The following is a 5,014-nucleotide window of genomic DNA, read 5'->3' as shown; positions in this document are numbered from 1 at the left end:
AGGTTGCCCAGAGAAGCTGTGGCTGCCCCTGGATCCCTGGAAGTGTCCAAGGCCAGGTTGGACAGGGCTTGGAGCAACCTGGGATAGGTTGTGATAGGGGGTGGGACTGGATGAGCTTCAGGTCCCTTCCAACCCAAACCATTCCATGATTCTAAGTCCTGGACCAGTCTTAGCAGGACAAGATTCCCATGCAAAGAATAGTTTGATTTATTGAGGCCTGGTGTCAGAATCCAGTCTGCACTTGGCCAGAGCTTTATGAGACAGCTGACATCACCCACAGCCTTTAGCTTGTCTCTCCCTGGTGCTTTGCTTTTTGTCTCACTTTACACACCTTTAGGATAAGATTTCCCAACTGCAGTAGGAACATACTGACTCCTGTCAATCCCCACTGTAATCAGCTGACTTCTGCCCTCCTGGCACTGCCTTATCAATTAAGTATTCATCAATTAAGTATTCATCAGCAGCCCTTTGAAGTTAAAACACAAGAGGATAGTCATTCACTCTAGTGACTATTCTCTGCCATGCTCACGTTAATGAAAATATTGATTTCCTACCCAAGTTTTGATGACAGTCAAAGTCTCTCTGCTACCCCAGGATTCAGGATGTTGTTCTGCCAGTCTCAGACAGTTCTTTGCTCCATCTCCAGGTGTCATCAGCTTCATTGTTATCCTGGTGGTGGTGGTGATCATCCTGGTCAGTGTGGTCAGCCTGAGGTTCAAGTGTAACCGCTCCAAGGAGGAAGGTATTTGCCCAAGGGGATCTGTCTTTCCCTAATCCACAGGTCACCAGTTTCCATGTTGGATGTGGCAATTCCTAAAAGATGCATTTGAAAAGGTTTTGAAGCTAAACTGGAACACAGATGCAGCAGTCAGGAATGCAGTGTGACCTCCCCTCTAGAGCCCCAGCCCAGCCCCATCTGCACAAGGACAAGTCTCAAGTTTGCTGCAGCTCAGTGGGCAGATTCCCAGATGAGGCAGCTCTTCCAGCAAAAGTCATGGAGTTTGACACTCCTTTTCCCTTGGAATCCCACTTTCCACTAAGCAGTGCCCACCAGAGGGCAAGGCTGCTCTACAATAAGACAGATACCTTCCTGAAGTCCAAAGGGCACTGGTGACTGAACAGGCAGCAAGGCCATCAGGTCCTGCCTGTATGTCCCATTAATTGAAAGATTTGCCCTAATCAACTCTCAGGTTTCCCCCATGGCATCTCTTATCTCATTCAGATTTCCTTTATATCCCTGTACAACATAATTCAGAATAGAGCTGACTTATTCTGTGGCTTAGCTATGATGTTTCTCACCTGTATGTCACCAACTCCAGCTTTTCTCCCTCCAGACAAACAGAAACCAGGAGGCTCCATGATATCAGAGAGGTAAGGCTGCTCATGCTGTCTATGTCCAATTCAAAGTGCCTATTTTATTCCAGAGCTAAAGAATCTGCTTTAATTATATCAGGTGGAAGAAAGCATCTCAAAACATCTTTGAGACATCTCTGAGAGCTGATAGAGACAAAGGTAGATGGTCAATATTTTGGGGCCTCTTTTCAAAGCTGCCCTGAGATCTGCAAAGACTCATCACCTTCCCAAAGCAGTGTGCTTGTCTTTCTTTGCCTAGATACAGACTTGAGGTCTAAACTTGAGTCTCTGAATCTCAAAGCAGTCTCAGGTATCTTCCAAGATGCTTATTATTACTGTTAACCCAGAGAGAGTAGGATAAGGGGGCTCCAGTTCAGAGACCTTTGAAAGAGAAGCATCAAGTGGAGAATAGTCTGTCAGAACCCCATGGTCCATCACTGCTACCCCAGAAGAGAGGCTGAAGGTGGGAAAACAGCAGGAAACAAGAGCTGGACGGGACCACAACATGTTGCTCCCTCTTTTCCATCTGATAGTTTCCTACCAAAGTAATAAACCCTGCTTTGGAAAGGGGCAAGGGACACAAAGCAAAGTATTTAGGTGCCAAATTTGCATCACCAGCAGTGGTTCCCAAATATCCTTAATGATCATGATCCAAGTGATCTGAAGCCACTGAAGCAGAACATGCCAGAGCAAGGGACAGAGCCCTGGGGCACCCTAATCCCCAAAGTCATCCAGTCTCCACTGGCACTAAATGTGTATCCCATTCCTCAGGGTAGGAAGAAAGGGGAATTCCACCTTCCTAAGGCTTGTAACTGACTCTTAAGAGAGACACTGACAATACATGAGCAGCAGCATCAATATCCAGGAACAATATCCAGGGCTGACAAATGACCTTAAGGGCCTCGTATGAGAAGTAAATAACCTGGTTTTATTACAAGCAAATGAACTGAGTGGAAAGGTGAAAGGGGGGAGGGGCTTTTATTAACTGAAGAGGAGTTCCTTTTTCTTTTTTAATTAAAAAAGGCGTGGCACAGAGTAGTAAGATGAATGGTTCTGTCTGAACCTGACACCAGGGAACTTTTGCTGCCGGGAATAGGGAAAAACACAAAAAGTAAAGATGTAACTAAACAAAGACCTTCTCTGCCATGCAGTAGCCTATTGTGTCCAGGGGGATCCCCCTGGACCAGGTCCAGGGCGTAAGTCACAAGAAGGGTAACACCCCCTCCCTGGTCAGAGAAATAATCTTTTAAGGTAAAAACAGCGTTTAATGAACATGTAACAGCTTATGTAACCAAAAGAACTACAAAAGGTGTGGTTTTCAAACTGGTCCTGTGCTTCCAGACCCAAGTGGCTTTGGGACACAGCGTGCTGAAATTAAACCTTCCGTTACCTTCCTTTGTCTCGCAGGTTTTTGCCGTCTTTCCAAATTTGAAAAAGGGATTTTTCCCACACTAGGACAGGGCTCCCAGTAATGCTCTCTTTTGTTCCAGTTCTGGTGAGGGCTGCAGGGCTGGCAGGAAATCCATTCACTGGGAACCAAAACCAAACTGCTCCCCGACTCTGCCTACAAGCAGTGACGCAGGGGACAGTGGTGCTTTCTGTAGGGCACACACAGCTTGTTTGCCCAGAGATCTGGGAATGTGGCACCAAGGATGGGCCTGAATCAGGACAGCAGCTCAACGGGCAATGGAAACCAGTCCTGGTCCTGTGTACCAGGCTCAGCCTTGCCTGTTTGCCTCCAGCTGTGTGCAAACAAACTTTGTCCTTGGAGGTGTCCCGGGAGCGACTGGACATGGCACCCGGTGCTCTGGGCTGGCTGACAAGGTGGGGATCGGGCACAGGTTGGACTCAATGATCTTGGAGGTTTTTCCCAACCTAAATGACTCTGTGATTCTGTGATTCCCTCTCTCGTTCCCCAGAGCAGTTAATACCACCTTCTCTCCCTGACAGCTGCTCAGCAGACACGAGCCAGAAGGACAACAGCATCACTCTGATCTCCATGAAGAACATCAACATGAACAACAGCATGAGTTACCCACCATCAGAAAAGGTGTCTCTTTTCAGCCTTGCTTTTTAGGGCGTTAGCTGGGGATCATTTCTGTGGCTGGATAAGAGTATGCCTTTGAGGTATTTCTTTGCTCTCTTATTCCTTCAGAAATATAACAAAAAAACAGCTGCCATCAAACTCCTTAAGGTTCAAACTGGTTCCAGTGAGCCCGGTGAAAAGTTTGGGTGCCCATCTCAGGTTTACCTGAGCTGCCTGAACTCGAGGTGTCAAATATACCTCATGTATACAGGTGACATGGCCTAGGGCCAGCCAACAAAGCTGGAGTGGCTTGTCATTAAATGAAGAGGTCAGCAGCCTTTGAGAAATCAAGGTCTCACCCTCCAGCCCAAGCTCACCCACTCCAGCTCCACAGGTGGTTGAAGCACATTCCCTTCAGTGCCCTCACATCCATCCCACATGGGGATTTCACATCATTTGCACTTGTTTTAAAGCTGGGATTGAGTTTGGGAGAACACAATGCTTTGAACTCTCTCTGCCAGCCTAAACAGGCTGCTGATGAACCATGTCTTGTTCTTTTGCCAGGTGCTATGAAGAGCCCAGAGAATGAAGCTGAGACATCACAACCAGCAGTGACTTTCTAGGTTCTTTTTCTTTTTTTTCCTTTGTGGAAAGAGCGAGGGTGGATTTTATATATAAATTATTATGTCCTTTCTGATCAATACATATAGTGTCCTATATAGCTTCCCCACCTGGGGCCTAAGGGCTTTCTCCAGTTACAGCCTGCCATGCTCAGTGGTTGATATCTAACTCTATTTTTGAGATGCCTTCAAACACTCAGAATAAATCCAGCAGCAAGAAGCACCAAGGCACCACCTACTTCACTAATGGCCTTTACAGTCTGTGCCAGGCAGTCACGGGCTCGTTAATCAGCACAGCCCCATGTCAAGTCAAAGCTGCGTGTTAGGAAAGCCTGATCTGAAGACCTGAGGAGACTTAAATGGCCAAGTTCTAGGTCAAATCCCAGTATGATACTCCAAGCCCCTTATCCCTGGTGCCCTCATTGTCCCCACAGTGGTGGGGATGACCACACCCACCTGCCTCACAGGGTTGTTGTGAGGCTACATTAGTCTGTATAGCATTTGGAGAGCCGTGAATTAAAGGTGCTGCTGAAATACAATTTGCCGTCTTAAAGACTTTATTATTAATACCTGAGCTTCAGGCAGGCAGATCACTGCCTTCTCACGTGCTTAAACACTCATCTGAAGTGTGAGGAATGAAGTCTCTGCATAAACAGGGGTTTAGCTGAGTGTAAAACCCAGTGGCCACATGCAAAATGCTGAGCTACTTGAGCTCCTGGAGTCTGGCAGCGCGAGTGTGCTTGGGAGAGCCTCCGTCGTCTCCACCACTGCTTTCCCAGAGCTTCCTGATAGACCAGAAGAGCAGCATCCTCATCCAGCCAGAACCCCCAGCTCAGCACAGCCCCAGGAACCACCAGTGCACCCCCAAGGCTGCAGGGGTAAATACCCTTTTTCTGGAAGATTTCACTTTGAGGACATTAGAGCTTAATTAGATGTTTCGCTTAAGGAGACTTTCTGCCTAAGAAGAAACCCCTTTTTTCAAAGATAGTTGGATGTTTCTTTTCCTTCTGCATTC

At 47.2% G+C, this 5,014-nt stretch overlaps 1 long non-coding RNA gene across 1 annotated transcript; it reads left to right on the top strand.

Annotated features, from left to right (window-relative positions):
- The first annotated feature begins 645 nt into the window (after positions 1-645).
- On the top strand, positions 646-4,769 carry LOC108504907. The gene is made up of 4 exons (XR_001877295.1): positions 646-742; positions 1,335-1,371; positions 3,304-3,403; positions 3,944-4,769. It is a non-coding gene; the product is annotated as an uncharacterized LOC108504907 (long non-coding RNA).
- The last annotated feature ends 245 nt before the right edge of the window (positions 4,770-5,014 follow it).

Source organism: Lepidothrix coronata, unplaced genomic scaffold (assembly GCF_001604755.1).
Source record: "Lepidothrix coronata isolate B3197 unplaced genomic scaffold, Lepidothrix_coronata-1.0 Scaffold178, whole genome shotgun sequence".
Classification (NCBI taxonomy): Eukaryota; Metazoa; Chordata; class Aves; order Passeriformes; family Pipridae; genus Lepidothrix; species Lepidothrix coronata.
This window is presented reverse-complemented; position numbering and strand designations above follow the sequence as displayed.